Genomic DNA, 23,421 nt, shown 5'->3' with positions numbered 1-23,421 from the left:
TTTGGAAAGTATATAATGTGGAAGGGAGAGTGAAATGTATGTAATTTGGTATGTTCCTTTCTAGGTCATTCTTTCCAGGAGAAACAGCTAGAATTAGGCTACACTTACAATTACCATTAAAAATAAACACTAATCTGTAAGTAGAACTCCAGTGTCCTATAAACTCTTCAGGGCTGCATATTGTCCCACTGAATGTGGTATCAGGCTTTACTCAATAGTTCCAAATGTCTCTAACTGCCATGTTGAGAAAATTGCAGAGAATTGTATGGACTTGCGAGAAATGAGACTGATGGTCTTGGCAAGAGACCTGGAAATGCATTTTCTTCACCAAATAGGTAACTGGGAAATGTAAAGTGTTTTCTATGACTAATGCGCCACCGGGTCCCACTCCAAATCCCTGGCCAATGCCTGCATTTTAGCAAGATCTTTAGGAGATTTAAAGTCACACTGAGAAGCTCTGGCTTCGCGAAGCAGAAGAAATTATGTAATTGAATGATGTTGAGCAACATTTTAAAACAGTATAAATAGCCACTTTTGAATATGATGCTATACGTCATTTCCAGAGATAACTTTGCTCACCAATAGATAAGACTTGATTTAAGAAATGTATTTTGACTCCCTTACCCATTGACACCCAGAAAAGCTGAGATAAAGACCATCTTCATACTGCCCACTTTCACATAGCGGGAAGGTGCACTTGGCAGTGTGGTAGGTGGTGGAGGCAGACCACCCAGATGTGCCTTTGTGTGTCCCTCTTTGTGCGAACAGTGTGACACGTGAATATTTATGCATTTATTCTAGTAACTAATGTATAGATTCTGTCAGATTCTCTGCATGGATGACTATGTTGTCTACAAATAATCCTTTTCAATCTGGTTGCATTTTTTTTTTCTTGTAATAGTGCACTGGTTATAACCATTTACTCAATTTGAGTAGAAGTGAGAGCACCTGCATGGCGAGAGCACTAAAAGGGTGTCTTGCTCTCATTCTTTGGAGGACAGCCTTTGGTCTTTCACTATTAAGTGTGATGTAGTTGTAGGCTTTTCATAGATGTACAGATTGAGGATGTTTCCTTTTTAGTTTCATGTGAGGTTTTTTTTTTTTTTTTAAAGATATATTTATACAAGAACCAGGGTACAGGCCAGATTCATGGGAGGGTAAGAGGATTCACTGGAGGCAGAGCAGGGAACACAACAGGCGGACTGACGAAATACACTGCTAAGGGGAGCAGCGGGCGCGACAGGAGAGGTGTGCCGTGCCATGTGGGACCCTCGCCAGCTGGCCAGGATGGAACTGGCACTGCAGAGGCTGTGGACAGCTTCACAGCACTGCGCTCAACCGCCTGTGCCACCAGGGGAGGCCCTGTGAGGTTTTTTTTTTTTTTAATAGATGACTGGATCAAGAAGATGTGGTATATAGACACAATGGAATATTATTGAACAATCAAAAAAGATAAACTCATGCCATTCACAGCAATGTGGATGGAGCTAGAAGGAATTATGCTCAGTGAAATAAGCCAGAGGAAAAAGAAAAATATCTGGTGGTTCCACTTATAGCAAGAATATAGGAAAACCAAATAAAAAATAATAATGATAAAAAAATCAGTGTGAAAAAATAATAATGGTACAAAACACAGCAAAGCAGAAACAGACAATTATAAATCGGAGACATACTGCAGGGGAGGAGGAGGGAGGGGGTCAGAGGGATGGAGGGAGGAGCACAGGGGACTGATGTGATGGTGCACGGGTGCATTGGTAAAGGAAACTATGGGGAATACAGCTGAGGGGGTGGAGGCAAGCAAATATTGTTTAAAAATGAACAATAATGTAAAATAAAATAATAAAATATCAGGAATGGATGTATTTTTTAAAAACTTTTACTGCATTTATTAGATGATAGTATGATTTTTCTTTGCTACTTTGTTAATATTGGAAATTAAGATTTTTTTTCCAATTTGAAATAGTCACTTTTTATCAACTGACCAGATAATAAAATTAATCCTTGTTGATGCTAAGGTATCTTCACCTACTATGGTAGATACTAGGTTCATCTTTCTAATAATTCTGTCAGTCTGGTGTTCCCTGTTGCCAGCATCTTCACCTTCTATGAAGTGGGTGGTCTCTTTATTCCACCTCATGGAGAAGATAATTTGAAGGGTCAAAGGAAGTTGTTTACTCTTTGAAGCATTTTCAGCAATGTAGATCACATGAATTAGATTCTCCATGCAGAGGATGTCGTATTTACCAAGAGACTGAGCCATCAAAAAGTCATCTATTAGGGGAATTCACTTCTTATAAATTTTTCTATAACTATGCTTGTAGATCAGTTCATTTACTGACTTCAGGTTTGGGGACCCTCATGCAATCTATGGTTCCACGATCTTCAGCAAGTTAACTGAAGCCCTGTTGAGCTTAACAAAGGTGCCACTGAAGATCTGACAAAGGCTAAGAAGCTACAACACCTTTCAGATCTTTAGGCTCATACCATTGCTACCTCTGATCCTGATATGACAAAGGCCAGTTTAGGTCTCACAGGCACATAGATGCTGCTAACTTTTCTAATTAAAGTGCTCTTTTTCCAGTTTTTTAAGGAGAAAGTTGAATTATTGATTTGATATTTTTCTGGATTTTTTTTTTTTTTTAGTTTAGGGTTTAGTGATACAAATTCCCCCACTTATTGTATTAGCATCATCCAAACAACTTGATGTTATATTTTCATTTTTGTTCAGTTTTTTTTTAAGATTTATTTATGCATATAAAAACTGGGGTACAGGCCAGAGGTGTGGGGTACAGGCCAGAGGTGTCTCCTCTCACCAGAGACAGAGTGGGAAACAGAACAGGCAGATCTGAAATACACTGAAATACACTGCTGAGGGGAGCAGTGGGCAACTTAAGAGACGTCTGCTGCGCCATGTCGATAGCTCTCTAGCCAGGGTTTGAACTCATGCTGCAGTGGCTGTGGATAGCTTCATAGGTTGTGTCTTAACCACTTGCGCCACCAGGGAGGCCCCTTCATTCAGTTTTAAAAATTTTGCAGTATTAATTCTGATTTCTTCTTTATAATAATCTCATGTTATTTAATAGTGTTTTTTTACATTTTTAATATTTAGGAATATTTTACAGATTTTTCTGTTATTGACCTTGATTTAATCATTTGCAGCCAGAGGACATACCCACATACTTTGTATGACTTTAAAATGTTTCATTTCATTGAAACTTATTTAATGGTATAAAATATGGTCTATCTTGGTAAATGTTCATGAGTATTTAGAAAAATATGCCCATTTGGCTTCACTAGATGGAACTTTCTATAAAAGTAAGGTCAAACTGACTACTAATATTATTATTTATCTATACTGATTTTTGATGTACTAATTTCAGTTTTTGACTAGTTATGAGTTTTATAAATTACTGAAATCCTATAAGAATTTTTCTATTATTACATTTTTATTAGTTCTTGCTTTGTGTAATTTAAAGTTAGACTGTTTTAAGCACAAATATTTAGATTTATTATGTCTCCTAGGTGAATTGAGCCCTTTGTTTTTATGAAATGATCTCTTTATGCCAGATCAGTATTTTGCTCTGAAATTACTTTGCTACTAATGTTGCCACTCCAGCTTTCTTTTGATGAGTATTAGCAAATGACATTTTTTCTTTAATTTTAAATCTATTTGTGTCTTTATTTTTTATTTTTTTAAAAATTATTTATTTATGCATACAAGAACTGGGGTACAGGCCAGAGGTGTGTGTGGCGGGGAAGTGAGAGGATTCACCAGAGACAGATTGGGGAGGGGAGCAGAATAGGCAGATCTACCAAAACACACTGCTGAGGGGAGCAGTGGGTGAGTCAGGAGAGGTCTGCTGCATCATGTGGGTAGCTCCCTGGCTGGGGATCGAACTCATGCTGCAGTGGCTGCGGATAGCTTCATAGGTTGCATCTTAAGCTCTTGCACCAACAGGGAGCCCCCTGTATCTTTATTTTTGATGCATTTTCTTGTAGGAAGCTTATAATTTAATGCTGTCCTTTTCTTTCAAAATAACAATGTTTGCATTCAATGGGTATATTAAACCATTTATATTCAGTATGACTGTTGAATTGTTAAGTAAATGTCATATTGCTCTTTTTCTTTTTGTCCTGTCTATTCCTTGTTCCCTCCCTATTCCTTTTTCCTGTAAATCCAAGTAATTCTGATTACTTTTTGGATTACTTGGATTTTAGAAAGCAATTCCATTTGTCTTTGTTCTTGACTTTTGAAATGTAACTACTTATTTTCTTATTTTAGTGGTTGTTTTAGGGTTTATTGTGTACAACCTTAACTTACCACCATTTATTCTAATTATATTATGCCATTTCATATGGAGTATGAGAACCTTAAATATTGTACTTAAATAATGAACCTTAGATAGGGCTTTCTTCAGTCCTATCTTTGGTTGTCATGGATTTTACTTCTACATATATTACAAAGCCCATACTATGTTTTTATTGTTTTTATATAAACAATGAATTATCATATAAAGAAATTTGAGTAATAAGGACACATCTTATATATTTACCTTTGTAGTTGTCAATTTCAAAGTTTTTCAAGCCTTTCTGTGGATTCAAATTTTCATCTGACATTATTTTTCCTTCTGATTGAAAGATATAGTCTATAACATTTTATTTTTTTCTTTTTAGTGCAGGTATACTAGTAATAAATTTTTAAAACATTCATGTCATGTTGTCTTTGTTTTGGAAAGATATATTTGTTAGAATTCCAATTGGAAGAATTGATTTTTCTTTAGGCATTTAAAGATACTGTTCCCTTGTTTTCTGGTTTGCAGTTTCTGATGAGAAATCTGCTGCCATCTTGGTTTGTTCCTCACTCTATAATGAATCTTTCATTTTCTGGCTACTTATAAGACTTCTTTTCAATGGTTTTAACAATTTGGCTAACATGTCTTAGCATCTTTTTTTCCCCATGATTCCTGTTGACATTTTTGGGAATGTAGATTTATAAGTTTCCTCAAATTTGGAAAAATTTCAGTTATTTTCTTTTTTCAAAATTTGTGTCCCTTCCCCCTCATCCTCCTCCAGACATTTCTATTGTTTAATCTGCCATTAATCCCAGCCAAATATTTTGTCATCCCACACATTCTGGTTTTCATCTATAGAAGCCTTATTTGGGTCATTATCTTAATTACATTTCTCTCTTAAACTTTTCAACATTTGGAATACAATTATAATAACATAATAAAATGTATTATCTGATAATTCTAACACCTATGTCATTTCTGACCTAGTTTTGATTGATCTTTGTGGATTATGTTTTCCTTCTTTTCCTGTGTGATAGTATTTGACTGGATGCCAGGCATTGTGAATTTTTCTTTATTCTATGTTATGTTGGGTATTTTTGAATAGTTATAAATATTGTTGAACTTTGTTCAGAGATTCAATTAATTTGCTTGGAAATAGTTTCATTCTTTCATGTCTTATTTTTGAGATTCTCTAGGTAGAACAGAACAGTGCTCATGTAGGGATAATTATTCCTAAATACTGAGACAGATTTCTTGTGAATTCTGACTGGCGGAAATAGGCATTATTCCCAGCCCTGTGTGGTTTTGGGGTACTATTCCATCTAATCACTTTTTGATGTTTCTTTTTCCACTCTCACAGTTTTTTCACATGCATGTGCTAATTATTCTCAACTCAACTGAATATTCAAGAAAAATCTGTAGATCTCTAAGCAGTTCTTACTGCATATAACCTTCTCCTCTGGTACTCTGTTCTAAGAATTGTAGTTGCCTCATTTTCCCTTGTACTCTGAGCTCTACATTCTCAACCCAAGCAGTTACCTAGAATTTTTTAGGGGCATCCTCCCAAACTCCCATGTTGCTACCTGGAAATTCCATCAAGTCAGTAAATTTGAGTCAATTGTAGGCTCATCCATTTGTTGTCCTCTTATAGAGATCATTGCCATTCATTGCTTTAAGACTTTTGTCTTGAAAACTATTGCATCATATCTGTTGAATATTGTTTTGTTTTTTTCCTTTTTTTTCAGGCAGGGGAATAATTCTGGTCCCTATTAATCCATCCTGATCACTTGCAAAAATTTAGATATTTCATTTTTCACATTTTAAATTAATTTATGTAATGCTAGCTATTGTATATCAATTTGGTTGTCGATTCAAAAATATAAGAGAGGATTAGGGAAGAGAAGATGGCAGACAGACAAGATCCTTCAGTTGTTGCTTCCCTGAGGCTAAGCACCTGGGAAGAATTGGACAAACACCTCAGCAACAGAAGGAAGGGAATAATAAAAATTAGAGCAGAAAAAAATGAACTAGAATTCAAAAAAATGGTCGAGAGAACCAAGGTGGTTCTTAACAACATGATAGATATACCTCTAGCTAGACTCTCTTAATAAATAAAGGGGAAAAAAATCTATTAAATAGAATAAGAAATGAAAGATAAAAAATTGCCACAGACATTTCAGAAATACAGGTCATAAAAGATTATTATGGATACCTACATATCAACGAATTGACATGGAGAAATTCTTAGTAATCTACAACCCTCCAAGACTGAACTAGGAAGAAGTGGAAGCAAGGAAATTGAAATAGTAATCAAAAGTTTCCCAAAGAAGGAAATCCAGGCCCAGATGGCTTTACTAGTGAGTTCTACCAAAACTTCAAATATGATCTAATACCTATTCCTACTCAAACTTCCAAATAATAGAGGAGGGAAAGCTTCTAAATACATTTAATCAGGCGAACACCACTGTGATACCAAAACCTGAAAAAGATATCACAAAGAAGAGAATAACAGGCTAATTTCTCTGATGAACAGAGATGCAACTTTCCTCTACAAAATTTTAACAAACCAAGTCCAACAATACATCAAAAGGGTCCACACATCATGACCAGATGGGAGTATTTTAGGGACACAGGTTTCATTCAACATCCAAAATCAATCAATGTAATTCATAAAATCAACACAAGGGAAGATAAAATCATATGATTATGTCATTAGATGCAAAGAAAGTATTTGGTAAGTCTCAGCATCCATTTATGATAAAACCTTCAAAAAACCTGGAGATATATGGAATATTCCTTAACATAATAAAGTCCATAAATGTCAAACCCACAATCAACATCATGAAAAACTGACCTCTTCCTCTAAGATCTGGTAGAAGAAAATGATATCCACTTTCACCAGTACTAGTCAACACAGTATTGGAAGTCCTACTTAGAGAAAGCAAGCAAGATAAAGAAATGAAAAAGATCCAAATTGGGAGAGAAGAAGTAAAACTCATCTGCAGATGAAATAATATACATGGAAAAACTCTTAAGATGCTACTAAAAAATAATTGAAATAATAAACCAATTCAGTAAGGTGACATGGTACAAAGTCACACACAAAAAAATGGCATTTGTATACAAATAACAAGTATAACAAATAACTTGTATACAAATAACAAGATAGAAAAGAAGGAAATCCAGAAAACAATCCCATTCATTTCATAAGTGCAACAAAAATAATTAAATAGCTTAGAGTAAATTTAAAGGAGGTGAAAGACCTATACAATGAAAACTATATGACATTGTTAAAAGAAATGGAACACATAATAAAATGCAAAGCTATTCCCTGCTCATGGATTTGAAGAACAAATATTGTTAAAATGGTCATTGTATTCAAAGCAGTTGAGGCCCCAATGGTATTCTTATCAAGGCCCCAATGGTATTCTTCAGAAAAATAGAACAAACAATATTGGAATTCATATGGAATCACAAATGACCCCAAATTGCCAAAACAATCCAGACCAAAAATAAAAGAAGAATGGTGGTATCATTCCCAGATTTCAAACTAAACTGCAAAGCTATGGCAATCCAAACAGTATAGTACTGGGAGGAAAACAGACCACAGACCAATGGGAAAGAATTGAGAACCCAGAAATCAACCCACACATCTACAGACTTTTAATTTATGACAAATGAGCCAAGAGTGTAAATTGGACAAAAGATAGTCTCTTCAACAAATGATGTGGGAACACGGCCATGTGCAAATTTAACTCAAAATGGATTAAAGACATGGATATAAGACCCAAAACTATAAAATACACTAAAGATAAAATAAACACTCCAAAACATTGGTTTTAGAAACATATTTGGGTATTCATCTCCAATTGCAAGAGAAGCAAAAGCACATATAAACAAATGGTATTACATCAAACTACATAGCTTCTGTACAGCAAAAGCAACTTTCAGAAAAAAAAAGACACCCTATTAATAGAAGAAAATATTTGCACAAAACATATCTGACAAAAGATTGATATATGAAATATATAAACTATGCATATTACTCAAAAAAAAGAAATAATCCAATCAAAATCAAATGGACAGAACTAAACAGACACTTTCCAAAGAACACATACAGTTGGCCAATGGGCAAATGGAAACAGACTCAACATCACTTGTCGTTAGAGAATGTAAATCAAAACTACAGTGAAATACCATCTCACACTTGTAAGGTTGGTCTACATTAAAAAGACCAGAAATGACAATTGTTGACCAGGATGAGGGTTGTGGGGGGAGAACCATTGCACACAATTGGTGGATGGTAGACTATTTTAACCCCTGTCAAAAGCAGTATGGGGGTTCTTCCAAGTATTAAAAATTGACTTATCATATGACCCAAAAATTCCACTCCTAGTTATCATAAGGTTACAGAAATACTAATTCAAAAGGGTATATATACTCCTTTGTTCATTGCAGCCCTATTTATAATAGCTAAGTTACAGAAACAGCCTAAGTTTCCAAGGACAGAGGAGTAGATCAGAAAAATATGGCAAATATATACAATGGGATAGTACTAAGCTGTAAAGAAGGATGAATTCTTATCATTTGGGACAACATATATGGCACTGGAGAAGAAGATGCTAAATGAAATAAGTCAGAAGAAGAAAGACAAGTTCTGGATGTGGATACAGAAAAGCATAATAAAGGATTAGTGAAAACCAAACCCATAATAAACTCTTGGCATCTGACTGAAGAACTGTGGTTACCAGAAGGGGAGGGAGGTGGGTAAGACTTGGAGAAAGAAGCATGGGGAGGATTATATGGGCACTGGTGATAGGCATGGTGTGAAAACATACATTTGTAATGTTTTTTTTTTCTTAATTTTCATTTATTTATCTATCTACTTATTTTTAAAGATTTATTTATTTATTTATACAAGCACTGGGTACAGTCAGAAGTGCGGGAGGGTGAGAGAATTCACCAGAGCCAGAGCAGGGAACAGAACAGGCAGACTGACGAAATATACTGCTGAGGGGAGCAGCAGGCACTGCAGGAGAGGTCTGCGCACCATGTGGGACTCTTGCCGGTGATCGGGGATTGAACCTGTGCTGCAGAATCTGCGGGCAGCTTAGCCACCCAGTGTTCAACCGCTGCGCCACCAGGGGAGGCCCAATTTTTATTTTTTAAAGATTTATTTATGCAAGAACCCAGATAAAGCCAGAGATAGGGGGGGTGAGAGGATTCACCTGAGACAGAGTGGGCAACAGAACAGGCAGACTGACTGAAATACACTGCTGAGTGGAGCAGCAGTCCAGTCAGCAGAGGTCTGCCTCGCTATGTGGGTTGTTCCCTGGCTGGGAATTGAACTCGTATTGCAGAGGCTGCGGACTGCTTCATAGTCCAGTGCTTAACCCCTTGCGCCACCAGGGAGGCCCCATTTGTAGTGTTTTAACCTATAATTCCCCAAAGCAGATACAAGGATATAAACATTTTACCTCAAATAGAATTTGAAAACAAGCAAATAAAAACCAAGACAGGAATCACAGGAAAATGGCGGCTTCCCATAAAATAATTCCTTATTTCATAGAGACATATGGGACATACTTAAAGATCCCTAGTTCAGATCTAGATATTCCAGAATGTTGTCTGTGTGACCCACAACTCACCACCATTGTGCTCATGAAGCTGAGTCTGACTCAATTCTCGATAAATAGGTGATTTTGATAAATGGGTGACAGGATGTCCATTGCTTTAAGGGTATGAAATAGACTAGGCTGCACAATTAAAAAAAAAAAATGGTATGGAAAGGATTTCTCTTGCCCTGAGTGTCCTCTGTGTGCAGGGCACTATGTGTTTCTTATGCCAATTCATATTCATGACAGCCTATGAAAGTGTGGATCCCCCAACTTCACAGAGGAGCAAATTTCTCAGAGAGTGAAAAAAATTGCCAAGTCCCATCTAAGTCTGGAATTTGAACCACAGTCAGAGAGTGCCCAGTGGTCATTTTATTTCCTCCATGGTCTTTCTGGCTGTGGGCAGAGATGTAAGCAACAGTAAAGCAACATAAAGGTAGAGGAAACACCACTCCGGTATAAGATTATTTTATTTTATTTATTTTATAAATATTTATTTGTTTATAAATACAAGAGCTGGGGTACAGGCCAGAGATGTGGGGGGTGAGAAGATTCACCAGAGACAGAGCAGGTAACAAAACAGGCAGATTGACTGAAGTACACTGCTGAGGGGAGCAGTAGGCGAGTCAGGAGAGGTCTGCTGTGCCATGTGGGTTTCTCCCTGGCCAGGCGGGAATCAAACTCGTGCTGCAGAGGCTGCAGATTGCTTCATAGTGTGGTGATTAACCCCTTGCGCCACCAGGGAGGCCCTGCATAAGATTATTTTAAGCAAAGGCAATTGGGGAAAAAAAGCAGACACAGAACAAGTTGTCTGCCCTCTCCTATCTGCCTAAAAGCAAAACAAAGGTTCTCCTTGTGAAGCTGTTCTCCACTTCTCAGGCCAAGAAAGGCATAGTGATTCCATCACTGGAGATGAGATGATGCTGAGTCTATCCAAACTAACTTTACTAACTTGTCCTTAGCTATCATCAGTTTGCCCACACTTTCTCATCCCTAGAAGCTCAAAATTCCTTTCCTCTGTCATGTTACTTTTTAATTTTATCTGTTTTTGTCCAAGTGGTACAAAATCCTCCGAGTCTAGCTATTTTTTACCATGAACTCCCTTGATGTCATATAAAACTTCCAACATCAAGTATAATTGTATGCCTTTTCTCCGGTTGATCTATTGTTAGGTTACTTTACAGACTTAGCCATGAACCTAAAAGGGTAGAAGATGGTCCTTCCCTACCAAGGCATTAGGGATCACAGTCTCAGAACCTGGAGGTGGAGGGAAAGGGGCCAGGAGTGAGAAGGATCTTGTTCTTACATGAGGGGAATTCCCTCTATCCCTTACTCAGATAGGGGAAAACTCCACAAAGTTCAAGATGGGACCATAGGTAGCTATAGAATGGGAGCATACACCAAGGTTGGAGGAGTTATGTGCTTGAGAGAAGCCCTCACTACAACTCTGGTGGGTGCCTCTAGGAGTCTCCCTAGACTCCTACTATTGATGTTAATAGAGTTTATGCAAGAAATGATTTCAAGAGACTTCAAATTTCAAGGGTAATTTGAATATGAAATCAAAAACACATGGAAGTACATATCAACCAGGTTGCAAACCTGTCTCAGCCTTTAACTTGTTAAGTGCCAGAGTGAGTTCCTCACTGTCCCTGGATTTAGCCTTTCCTTCTCGGCATGGGGGACTGGGATAAACATGCAGAAATGGCTTCCCCCTCCTTGAAGCTGGAAGACCACCTGGAGAAAGGTTCGTTGTCTGTGTGTTTACCACTAGGTGGCAAACTTCTCCCAGCTTCCCAGTGCTCTCGTGACCCTGGGGGTGATGTGAGCATCCCTTTGAATCTTGCTATCATATTAAGGAATTTCTCTCAGATGTTAGAAAATGTTTAGTCAACTAATTTGTTTAAAAAAAAAGCTCCAATTCTGGGTTTCTTCACTTTTGTCTACCTAAAGGACGATGGTGGAGGACTATGATAATAAACAGCTGAAGAGATATGAACCTGTCACTCTGAATCATGTACAGTGTAGTACACCAATGTTACCATAATAAAAAATAATACAATAAAAAAAGAAATAGAAAAAGATTATTTGATTGAATTTTTAATATACTCTGGCCTGTGTTTATTACAGGAAAACTTTCAGAGGAATTGGTTTATTGACACTTGATTTTGTATATTTGAAAGAAAATTGTCTTGAATCTCTTTTAAGCAATCTGTGTTTTCCTGTGTCAACCAGCACCACAGCAATATATGGAGGAGACACAGTCTACTTACTCTTTGCATTTCTGTCATCTGCTGGAGTATTTCTAGGTCTCACCCCAGAAACAAACTACACACAAAATGACATTTAGGCATGAACTGACTCCCTGCTAGGTAATCAGAACCTTCTTTACATACATTGTCTTACTGAATCCTTCCCACTCCTCTTACAGTGAGTGTTTTCAGTCTTTGTTTTTATAGAAGTAGGTAAGATTGAGTTATGTTAAATACAAAAAAATCTTGCCAAGTTAATTTTAAAAATCTAATTGGCTTTCTTCATGAATTGGGCAGCATTCTGTTTAGTAAGTAGAAAGTTGCTTTAACAAGTTAAATTGAAAGGTTTTTATATAGTCAGAAAGAGGATGGAAGGTTATTAATAACAGAAAAAAAGATTAGTTCAGACAAAACCACCTTTCCTTAGGGCAAGGTGGGGTGGGGAGAAGAGGGATAGTGTCTTGCCCTGCAGATTACATCACTAGCGCTGATGGGGAAACTCTAGATTAATTAGTTTAATTTCTACTTTGGGGAGAAGCTGTAACTGCAGTTAACTTAGATATTGTCTTGGTGGGGACTTGGTTCTGTTTCTTTATTTAACAGTTGTTACCATACAGGTTACTCCCACCCAACATACAGGGTTAGGAGCCCTCCTGACTTTCTCTATGTAGCCTGAGTGTGGGTATGTGGCAGACATGATGTTCTTAGTTCTGTGCTTTGCAACAGGGCATAAAGAAACCTGGCGCTCAGGTGGCTGTGGTCACAACTTTGCTGGAGATTCCCCAGTCTTCTGGTGGAAGTTTCTAGAAGTGTTTCAGGGAAGGTCCTGGGTTCCAGTGGAGACTAACAGGCTCCACTAATGGAAAAACCAGATGATTAGAATTGACATTTGTCTTCAAGTCAAGATACAAGAACAGCTTGAACTCCAGGGACATGGGGAACCTTGTAAAGGGAAGATCCCGACATGCAAATGCCTCCTTGAGCCCCGGAATCCACACAATGTGAATGTGTGGACATAGTGGCTTTCACAAGGAACATTTCTCTAACTGCAAAGGAAATTAGGCAAGCAGTTTATTTAGGAGAAGCAGAAGCAAGAGGAAAGTGATTTGCCTTCTTTTCCTCTTTTTCTCCAGAGGGAGCATGATCCTGCAGAATCTACCAGCAGGGCTTAGCGAGTTCTTCCCTATTTGCTGGAAATCCCACCCTCCAGCTCTGCTCATCACAGTTTCTGTTTTGCAGGTCACTACTTGAGGGAGTGGGAAGGAAGGGTACAACTGGAGGTCACAGGAGAACCCAACTAGGGCTCAGACTTACCCGGAAATAGAATGGAAGTCTGGGAGACCCTAGGGGCTCCAGTACTGAAGGAAAAGCAGCCCTTAACTTAACCAACACCTTGAAGAGCCCAGTGGGCCCCCTTTATTAAAAAAAAAAAAACAAAAAACACAGGTCCTCAGGCAAAAGTAATTACCCTCCCAGCTGAGTGAAAGGTCTGGGCCCAAGAGAGGAAGTGAAAGTTGCTGCATAATTTGAATATGGAAGGCAGGCTTCAGGATTCAGTACCCCACGGCAGGTTTACTGGGAGCACTTGGTTTACTTGGTAAGGGAATTAGTGTTTGCCTGGAAATCCCCTGTTCCAGGCCTGTGCTGGGCACTGGGGATAAGCATGGTTTTCTCATCAGTACTTTCCAACAGAGCTGCCCATGATGATGCGAAAGTTTCACATTTATGCTGTTTGGTTGCCAGTGGCTTATTGAACATGAGGAATGTGGTTATTGCAACCAAGCAACTAATGTTTCTATTCTATTAAATTTTAAAGAATTTAAATTTAAACAGTCCTGTGTGGCCAGTGACTATTGTATATATGACAGCACTGTTCCACCTAAGCTTCTATTTGGGGAAGATAGCTCTTTGTGATGTTTGTTCTAGCATTTCCACTGGTGTGCTACTGGCATGGAGAAAGATGCTCTATTTTCCCAAGTAGTCAAGAAGAGGGATTTCTCTTTGCTCCTGTAAGACATGAGTTTCAGCTACTGTGCATTTAATCTCTTGATAAGTTTAGGGTTGTGCATGCACCCTGAGTGTGGGTAAATTACTGTAATTCTAAAGGTAAGAAATTGTTTTCCTTTTTGGTCCTGCTGTACAGCAATGAGTTCCAGCCAGGTCACTGGGAGCGTGAGCTGCCCAGGGGCCCCAGGCCATGATGAGGGCCTTCGTGAGAGGCATGCTCCACTAGTGGCTGGAGGTCAGGGGTGGGGGAATCAGGTGAGGCTGTGACTCACTGAGCTTCTTTCACATTGTGGGGATGACAAGACATCTGTCACAGGATTGCTGTACACACCACCTCGCTGTACTTTTTTTCCCTGTATGTCTGATCCATAGAAATAAAGATGATGCACTGATCTGTGTTCCTGTCGGTGATGCTGCGTTTAGCCACGTGGTGGATGTTCTGTCTAATTTCTGGGACCAGCAACCTGGCATCCAGAAATGCTTGCCTTTTCCATAAGTTTTGGAAATGCTGGAGGAAAATGGCAATTCCACTGTGATAGTTTCCCACACTAGCTGGTCTACAACTACTCTTCATATTAAGAAATGTTCATTTTTATTTAAATATATAAATATATGTATTTTATTTAAATATATGTATATATTTTATATCATTGTTCATTTTTGTACAATATTTTATTTCTCCTCTTAGGTTTAGTCCCATAAAGTTCCCACCACCATGTCACCTGTGCACCATCGCCACAGTTCCTGTGCTCTTCCCTCCCTTGTCTTCATCCTTCTCTCTCTTCCTCCCCTATTGTATGTCTCAGATTTATAGTTTTCTGCTAGTTTTGTCTTTTTTTCCCCCACACCTTGCTTGGTTTCCCTATATACCTCCTATAAGTGAAATCATCTGATATTTTTCTTTTCCTCATATTAAGAAACGTTTAGTTCAGAAAAACTGATATTAGAAAGTGAAGTGAGGATTTCAGTTTTATCGAGCACCCCTGTGTGGTGCTGAGTCAAGCATTATGCCCCACAGGGTGCTTGGTAGAATGCTGGAAGGCTGTGTGGCTGATTATGGCTTTATAAATGTGATTTTTAAAGACATGGGGAGTGTCACTAACAGTGATGATCTCTTTTTTTTTTTCTTTTTAACTCTCATCTCTTTTCTCGGGGGAGGATCTATTATTATTCTAAGATTGGGTTAAGAATTTTGTATAATATCAAGCAGGGCTGGTCAAGAAAATTCTCTTTAATCCTCGCTTAATCCAAGAAGGTGAAATTTTGGCTTCTTGTGCTGGCCGTGTAATAATTGGCTAAGACTTTGAAAACAAATGTTGAATATTAACAGATTTAGTGTGGCTGATCCTGTGTGTGTGTGTGTGTGTGTGTGTGTGTGTTTCACATGCGTGCAAGCAGGTTTTTCCACCAGGTTTCTACCACTTCTGATTTTCCTTCTGAATCGCCAGTCTTCACACATCTCTTCAGTCCATCACTAGAACTCGGGGACACACCATAGTAGTCCATTTTCAGACTTCATCATGTTTTCCCCCAAAGCTATTCTGTCCAGCTTCCCCTCACCTCCCAACATACAGTATTGTGAGCAACTTGACACTTCCCAAGTGAACCCATTTTGAGGATTCTTCCTGATGATTCTATTGCAGGGGCACCTCCAAAAATGGGGGGATGCACCAGAGCACAGTGGGCACCACCACTTCTCCTGCCCTATCCTTGCAGCCGCTTTGGACTACGAGTCTCAGTGTGGCATCCGGGGAGTTACCTGGAACTAGGAACAGAGCTGAGGGGCCTCTATAGACCATTCATTTTTCCTTCTGCTGCCAACGTTATATCCTGCTGTAGCTGGGTAGGAGAGTTGGGGGAGATGTGTAAGAGAAACATGTAGAGACACTTGGAAGAGAAATGAAGGTGAGAGCCACATGGGGAGACTGACAAAAGCAGCCATTATCTTGATTTGGACTTTGATTTTGCTCCTTTTGTCCCAGACTTGCCTGGCCCCTTTTGCCCTTTTCTTGTGTTTCTCCTCTCATAGATGCCTTAGACCTGTGGCAAGCTTTGGGGCCTCAGCGGCCTTGCTTTGGATTGACTCTGTTTGGGGCATTTGCACACTATAGGATGGGTAATTTAGGGTCTTCTATTGGAAAACTATTATTAGGAATATTGTCTCTTCTCTTCCCTCTCCACACACACTAGTTCTGTGAAAGATTTATCTCACTAAGAGTCTGCTTCCTTTGTCCTTTTTTTTTTTTAAGATTTATTTATTTATACATACAAGAGCTGGGGTATAGGCCAGAGATGCAGGGGGGTGAGAGCATTCACCAGAGACAGAGTGGGAGCAGAACAGGCAGATCTACTGAAATACTCTGCTGAAGGGAGAAGCGGGTGAGTCAGAAGAGGTCTGCTGCACCATGTGGGTCACCTCCCTGGCTGGGAAACGAACTCGTGCTGCAGTGGCTGCGGATAGCTTCATAGTGCTGTGTTTCAACCCCTTGTGCCTCCAGGGAGGTCCTACTTCCTTTATCTTTATGTGCAGATGGCCCGTTTTTAGAGCATACATCCATTTGTTTGGGGTGTCTGGGTATCCCTCAGATATATGCTAACAATTCCAAATCACTGAGTCTAAATAAAAAATTCTGTGAACTGTCAAATATAAATATGAATAATGCCTAGTGGCATTCCATCATTAAGAAATAATTAGAAAAAAAGAATATATTAGCTTAATTGATATTTTTCCCTTTCCTCTATATCAAAGATGAGTTATGTTATTAAGATACTTTGTTATCTTTTTACTGGCATAATGCTTTTATTTTGTTATTGCAAATTGCATTCTTCTACCCAGGGTTTATGAAAATTGTATGACTTGGGGGACTTACCTTGCCTTAGCCTTTAAGAGTCCATATTTGTCAATGGGTATAATGGCATCTTGTTAGAAAGATGAGAGTGTTTATGTAGAGTTCCTCACATCATGTCTGGTAAATTGCCCTAGCAAATGCTAACTATTTATTTATTTATTTTTGTTTTCTTACATTCTTGTAGTTCCGCCACCGTATCACCTGTGAATCATCACCATATTCCCTAGTGTTCTTCCCTATCCTATTTTGATCCCTGTCCCTCTTCATCCCCTGCTGCATGCCTCAGATCCATGGTCAGCTTTCTAGCTTTGTCTATTTCCTAACCCTTTTTTCAGTTTCTTTATTTTCTACGTATATGTGAAGCCATCCAATATTTTTTTCCTTCTGGCTTATTTTGGCTGGCATCCAGCTCCATCCATGTTGCAGCAAATGGCATGAGTTTGTCTTTTGTGATCACTGAGTAATAATGTATAAATATACCACAATTTTTTCATTCATTTGTCTGTGTTGGACCATTTGGTTTGTTTCCATATCATGGTTATTGTAAATGGTGCTGCAATAACCATAGGAGTGCAGGATTCCTTTCAAATTAGTGTTTTTGTGTCTTTTAGGTAGATTCCTAAAAGTGGAATCACTGGATTATGTGGTAAATCTATTTTTAGTGTTCTAAGAAACCTCCACACAGCTTTCCATAGTGACTGGACCAGTTCACATTCCCACAAGCAGTGGAAAAGAGGGTTCTTTTTTCTCCACATTCTCTCAGCATGGGAGTAAAGTGGTATATCATTGTGGTTTTGATTTGCATCAAATGCTAATTATTTTCAAGTCTCTCAGCATTTTATAGCTAGTCTAATTGTATTTTTTTCACCAGAATGAACCAGAATACAAATATGGAAATATTATGCTGCTACTTTTCATATGTCAACACAGATCCTTAGGATCTAAATCTATTCTGAATCATCCAGTCCCTTATTTAGGGACTAAATTTCAAGGTTGAACAGTCCTGAATGTTTTTCCTTGCCATAAACAGAATGAACCTTAGGAGCTCTCAATGTCCTCAGATCTCAGCTCTGAAGTAACATGACTACATTCCTGTTGGCAACAAAGAGATTTGCCTCTAGACAGCTCTACTCTAAGGGAAGTAGAACTGGAAGTCAGGGCACAGCTTGAATGAGGATCCTTCTGTAGGGGTTGTGAGGGCAGGCTTTGGGCTCAGGTGTCTGTGTTCTTATCCTGGCTTCACTCCTGTGACATGCGACATTCAACAAGTCACTGTACTGAGTCCTTGTCTTCATCTATATTCTAGGGTGCTAGTAACTACCCAATAGGGTGAGAAGGGACAATGTGAGAAACATGCTTAGACCCTAGCATAGAGCCTAGGGTTGCAGAAATAGCCTTGCGGGCAGTAGTCCAGGACTAAGCCCTGGGGAATGACCATGGTGACCTCCTCTGGAGCTGGAGAGGCAGTTGCCACTTATCATGCCATCCCATGCCTTCAAATGTTTCCCTTCCTGGAATGAGACATATGGTGATAATATTAGAAAGGGGATAGTGGGAATGTGGGAGGGGGTGTTGAATTTATTTGATGAAATAATCTGCTTGATAAGCTTGATAAAATAATCTGCATTCCACTCATCTTGGAGCCGTTAAAATTGTAATGTACAGTGTGTATCTGTTACTGACCTGGGGTTTCTTTCAGAGGTTCTAGCCACTTGTAAAATAACTTGAGAAGGAGACAAGACAGATTATATCCAGAAAAGGTTTGATTAAACTTGTGCACAAGGGAGACAGCCCCAGTTGAGAGATTTTAGGCTTGCTCTCTAAAGAAAAGGGTTCTTAAGTAGGTTCTTTTGCTGGGGTATTGGGAGAGTTCTCCAAACATGGGGAACCACATTGGATGACTCCTCCATCTATGGGCTGTCACAGGTGGGCAGCACATGTGATTTCCGGTGTTATTGGGTAGCGTATCCTCCATGATGGTGAAATACTCACAGCCACCATCCAAGAGGGGTTAGATCCTATCACTCATGAGGGGCCCCTTCCCTGAAATGTGGGGAAACTGTGGTTGATTGCTTGTCAAGCTGATTAAATAAAACTTTCATCCACTTTTTCCCACCAGCTCCGGATTCTGTTCTCCTTTGTTATCTCAATCACCATAGAGGGGTAGGAGTGCATGAGCCACTTCGCCCCATTCTTCCTTTCATAGTTTGCATTTGGGGCTTTAGGAAATGTGGTTCAAGAATGACTCTCTGTGACCTTGAAAATCACTCCGCTTCCCTGGCCTTGGTTTCACTACCTGAAATTCATGCTCACACCCATCTCCACCCTTCCTCCAACGAGCCCACTCGGCTGACACTCTGTGGCAGCTCCAGAACCAGGATGGGAGCTCATTTTCTGCTTCTTCCCCATGTTTCTGCTTCACATTGATTCCGAGAGTCTTCCTGCTAAGGGTGTCTCCCTCCTCCTACTGCTCCTCCCCCACTTTGGCCAGTCCCTCAGCTCCCTCAGCCACAGTCCTAAAAACCCTCCCAGGAGAGTGCAGCCTAATTCAGTGGCATGACCTTTCTTGACTCTAACACTCCACCTTGGCTACTGCACTGTACTCATGATGTCCTTCCTTCTGCCCCAGTTTTGCCACCTTCCTTCACCCAAATGACTCCAATAATTCAGTTCAAGTAACTCCTTATTGACTTTCTGGAGGTTGGATATGTCCATTTCTAAGAAAGAGTTGAAGTCTGTACTAATGAATTCATCTGTTTCTTTTTGCAGTCCCCCTGTTTTGGCATCATGTATTTTTTTTAAAGATTTACTCATAAATCTTTAAAAAAATAAAAGATTTATTTATTTATGCATACAGAACTGGGGTATAGGTCAGAAGTGTGGGGGTGAGAGGATTCGTCAGAGAGAGAGTGGGGAGCAGAAGAGGCAGACTGACTGAAATACTCTGCTGAGGGGAGCAGCCAGCAAGACAGGAGAGGTCTGCTGTGCCATGTGGGTAGCTCCCTGTCTGGGGATCAAACTCGTGCTGTAGTGGCTGTGGACAGCTTGTGCCACCAGGGAGGCCCCTGGCCTCATGTATTTTGATACTCTGTAGTTAGGCACAATTTGTTAAGAATTGCCACGTCTCCTTAGAAAATAGATTCCTTTGTCATTATGTAATATTCCTTCTTTATCCCAGCAAACTACCCTTGCTCTGAAGTTGACTCTGTCTGAAATTAATAATGCTATTTCTGCTTTCAAAGTGGGTTTCTCATAGACAAATTATGGTTGGGTTTTAGTTGTGTATCCACTCTGATAATTTCTCTTTTAATTGGTGTACTTAGACCAAAATGTTTACAGTAAGTGTTGATATAGTTGATTATTATCTGTCGTATTTGTCACTGTTTTCTGTTGTTCTTATTTTCTGTTGGTGTTTTTTCTTTCTTTGGTCTTTCACTCTTTCTGCCTTCACCGGTTTTAACTGTTTTGCATAATCCCATTTCTTCCCCTTTCTACCTCTGCCTCTCAAGATTTGACTGAGATGTACTTTGACATCTGACTGAGCTACCAACCCTCTCCTAGACTTGAGAAGCTTCTTGTAGGAATTTTGAGCCTGTCTTCTGCGTGAGAACCCCCTAAGGCCTGAGAAAGGACCTCCGTGAGAGACCCAAGGATTTGGGAACCTTGATATCCCACTGCCTCCTGCTTCTTTCTTGGGGGACAGTGACCCTGGTCCTGAGGAAGTGGTGGTGGGGGGAGGGGTTTCAGAAAAAAGAGTCATGGGGTAAGGGGCCAAGTATTTATAAGGGCAAGATAAATCTCAGGGGGCCCTAAAAGTAGAGGTGGAAGGTCCAACCTGCATCCTTCATGCCATCCCTGGAACCATGAGCACCTGAACTCAGACCTTGTTTTTAAAGGTTTGGGGGTGATGAGGCAGGACTTCTGTGTTCATAGTCCATGAAGTAGGATGCACTGAGCACAGAACGATTAGAGCTCAACACAGGCTTATCTAGAAACTCCAGAACACAAAGGCCTGTTCTTGAGAAAGAGCCAAAATTTAAGTAGGTACGTTGAGTTCACCTTTGTTAAACAACTAGTTGAAGGGTTGGCGAGGCTTGGGAAAGGGATGCAATCCGGGACCAGTGGGGCATGTGGTGCATGGAGACTTGGGACTCAGGAATGACCTGCACATTGGAAGTGTTGCAGGGCAGCCCCGATACAAAATGGGGTGCCTGACTGTGGGTCCTCACCCACATGCTTAAAAGGACTTATCAATGTTCTACCTCAGGCACACACGAAAGGGTAACAAAAGGTTTATTTGCAAGGGAAGGGCAAATGAGGAAATGCACAACTCAGGGAGAAAAGTGGGAGACAAAGTTTTAAATGCGTCCTACCCGATCCGCCAGTCTGGAATCCCAAATGGCACTCTGAGAGCTGGGCACAAGCCAGGACCCGTGAAGCCAGGAGGCAAGTGAGAGCGAGGGACCCCAAGGCCCACGTGTCTGGTTTTTATACCAAACCTGGCTGCCTAACTCCACCCTCAGGTCCCAGCCACATTCCCTTTGGTGGTGATGGGATTTGTCTTTCCCAATGTCTTGATGGCTTTGGTCTGGAGTGGGGGTGGAGTCCACAAAGCCTGTATGGAATTAGCTCAGGACATCCTTTCCCCCTAACAGAAGGACTTCTGGAAAGGGTGGATTTGAACCTTTACACCAGATTTCCTGACCTCTCTATGTCATAGGGATGATGGTAACCCCCCATGACCTCATACATGTGCTGCTTTTATTTTTGTATCAGTAGATATAAACATACAACCATTTTCACCATGATACTATGAAAGTAATTTTTAAGGTAGTGATGTTTAAAGGGGTGGGGCATGGGTGTGAACCAAGGGGAGTCAAGATGGGTTTCATGAAGGGCAGTGCCCAAGGGGAGGAGCATCTGAAAGGGGAACCACAGTCCCTCTTTACCATGAGTCTGGGGTCCACCCTCACCCACAGGAAGTGGGAGGGATAATCATGAAGAGGAAACTGCTGCAGGTGCCTAGGGAGGTGATTCTGCTGAGAGGCATCAGTAACCCGCCCCTGGAGAATCTAGGAGGGCCCAATGCCAGTTTTCAGGGCTGCCCTGCATCAGGAAGGGCACTGCTCTGTGTCACATGTGCCTGGGGACAAGCTAGGCTGCAGACCCCTGGGTGTGAGTGTGAGGCCTAGGAGCATGGCAAAGTGAGAGGCCAGGGTTGACCTCTTTGGATGATTCACTCAATCAATGGCATCTAGTTGATGTGATAAAACATGGGAAAGAAGAAGTGAAATTTGTTAACTGTACCAAGATCCATGCAGTTCACTACAGGGGACAGTTTTGGTACCAAATTATCCTTATTATGCAAATTTTCTCCCCAAGTGGCTGGTTCCCAGTTGTGCACAGGGACGTGGTGGGTGCATCTGGTTCCCTTTGTGCCGACTCACCGGGTAGCCACAGCCCATCTGCTCGGTCTGCTGCTCAGGAGGGGGGCATGCATGGAGCTGGCTTCTTGGACAGGAGGGGTGAGCAGCAGGCTCCCCAGGGCACCCACTGCTGCCAGATGGGGATGGTCACAGAAAATAGAGCTTTTCCATGACTTGCCCCAAAGCCGAAAATGTGAGGGCACTTCAGAGTGAAGTTTTGCCTTCCTCCCTAGGAAAATATAGTCAAGAACTTGGCATTTTTAAAGTCTTAAGGTCCAAACTGAGGACTGGGGCCTGTCATGCCTAGAATTCACCATTTCTCCTCTGCCAGCTGCTCTCTAGGCTGTGCAGCCATTCCTCTCGTGCCTACTCACGACTTTATAAGGAGTTGCTCTCTATACATCATTGGGAGTGTCCTGGCTACTCAGTCATGATTTCTCATTTCATTGGCTTTATTGGGCTTACATATGGGCCTCTATTTTCACATAGAAAAGATCTGGGCAGCTTTATATTTAGGATCCTAGGACATAATTTCAATGTCATCCCTATACCAGCAAGGTGACACTAACAAGGTGTTCAAAAATTCAAGTCAATTCTGACACTCTCTATGCAAAGATAGCATGTGATTCCACAGGGTAAAGTTCAGTCCTATAGACTGCTTTCTACTTGAGATGCCAACTAGACATCCCAACCAGCTATCGGGGATTTTGCCCAATGAGCTACACAGTAGAGATTCCCACTACTTCAAAAACTTCAGGTGCCAATCACAAGCCCAGGTTGTTACCTAACTATAAATATAACCTGAATTTCCTCCTTTGGTTATGTTAATTTGTTAAAAAAGGTTCACAGAATTTAGGAACCCATTTTCTTATCAGATCATGCATTTATTACAAAATATTTTATTCAGGAACAATGATTTGGAAGGAAGCATGGGCCAAGATAAGGAAAAAAGCATGGGGCCTGCATGCCCTGTCCAGGTGCAC

At 40.2% G+C, this 23,421-nt stretch overlaps 1 pseudogene; it reads right to left on the bottom strand.

The window, feature by feature from the left end:
• Nucleotides 1-1,963: 1,963 nt before the first annotated feature.
• On the bottom strand, nucleotides 1,964-22,477 carry LOC119237631 (60S ribosomal protein L7-like; annotated as a pseudogene).
• Between the last annotated feature and the right edge of the window lie 944 nt (nucleotides 22,478-23,421).

This window comes from Talpa occidentalis, unplaced genomic scaffold, assembly GCF_014898055.3.
Source record: "Talpa occidentalis isolate TD23 unplaced genomic scaffold, MPIMG_talOcc4v2.1 talOcc4.10, whole genome shotgun sequence".
Lineage (NCBI taxonomy): Eukaryota > Metazoa > Chordata > Mammalia > Eulipotyphla > Talpidae > Talpa > Talpa occidentalis.
This window is presented reverse-complemented; position numbering and strand designations above follow the sequence as displayed.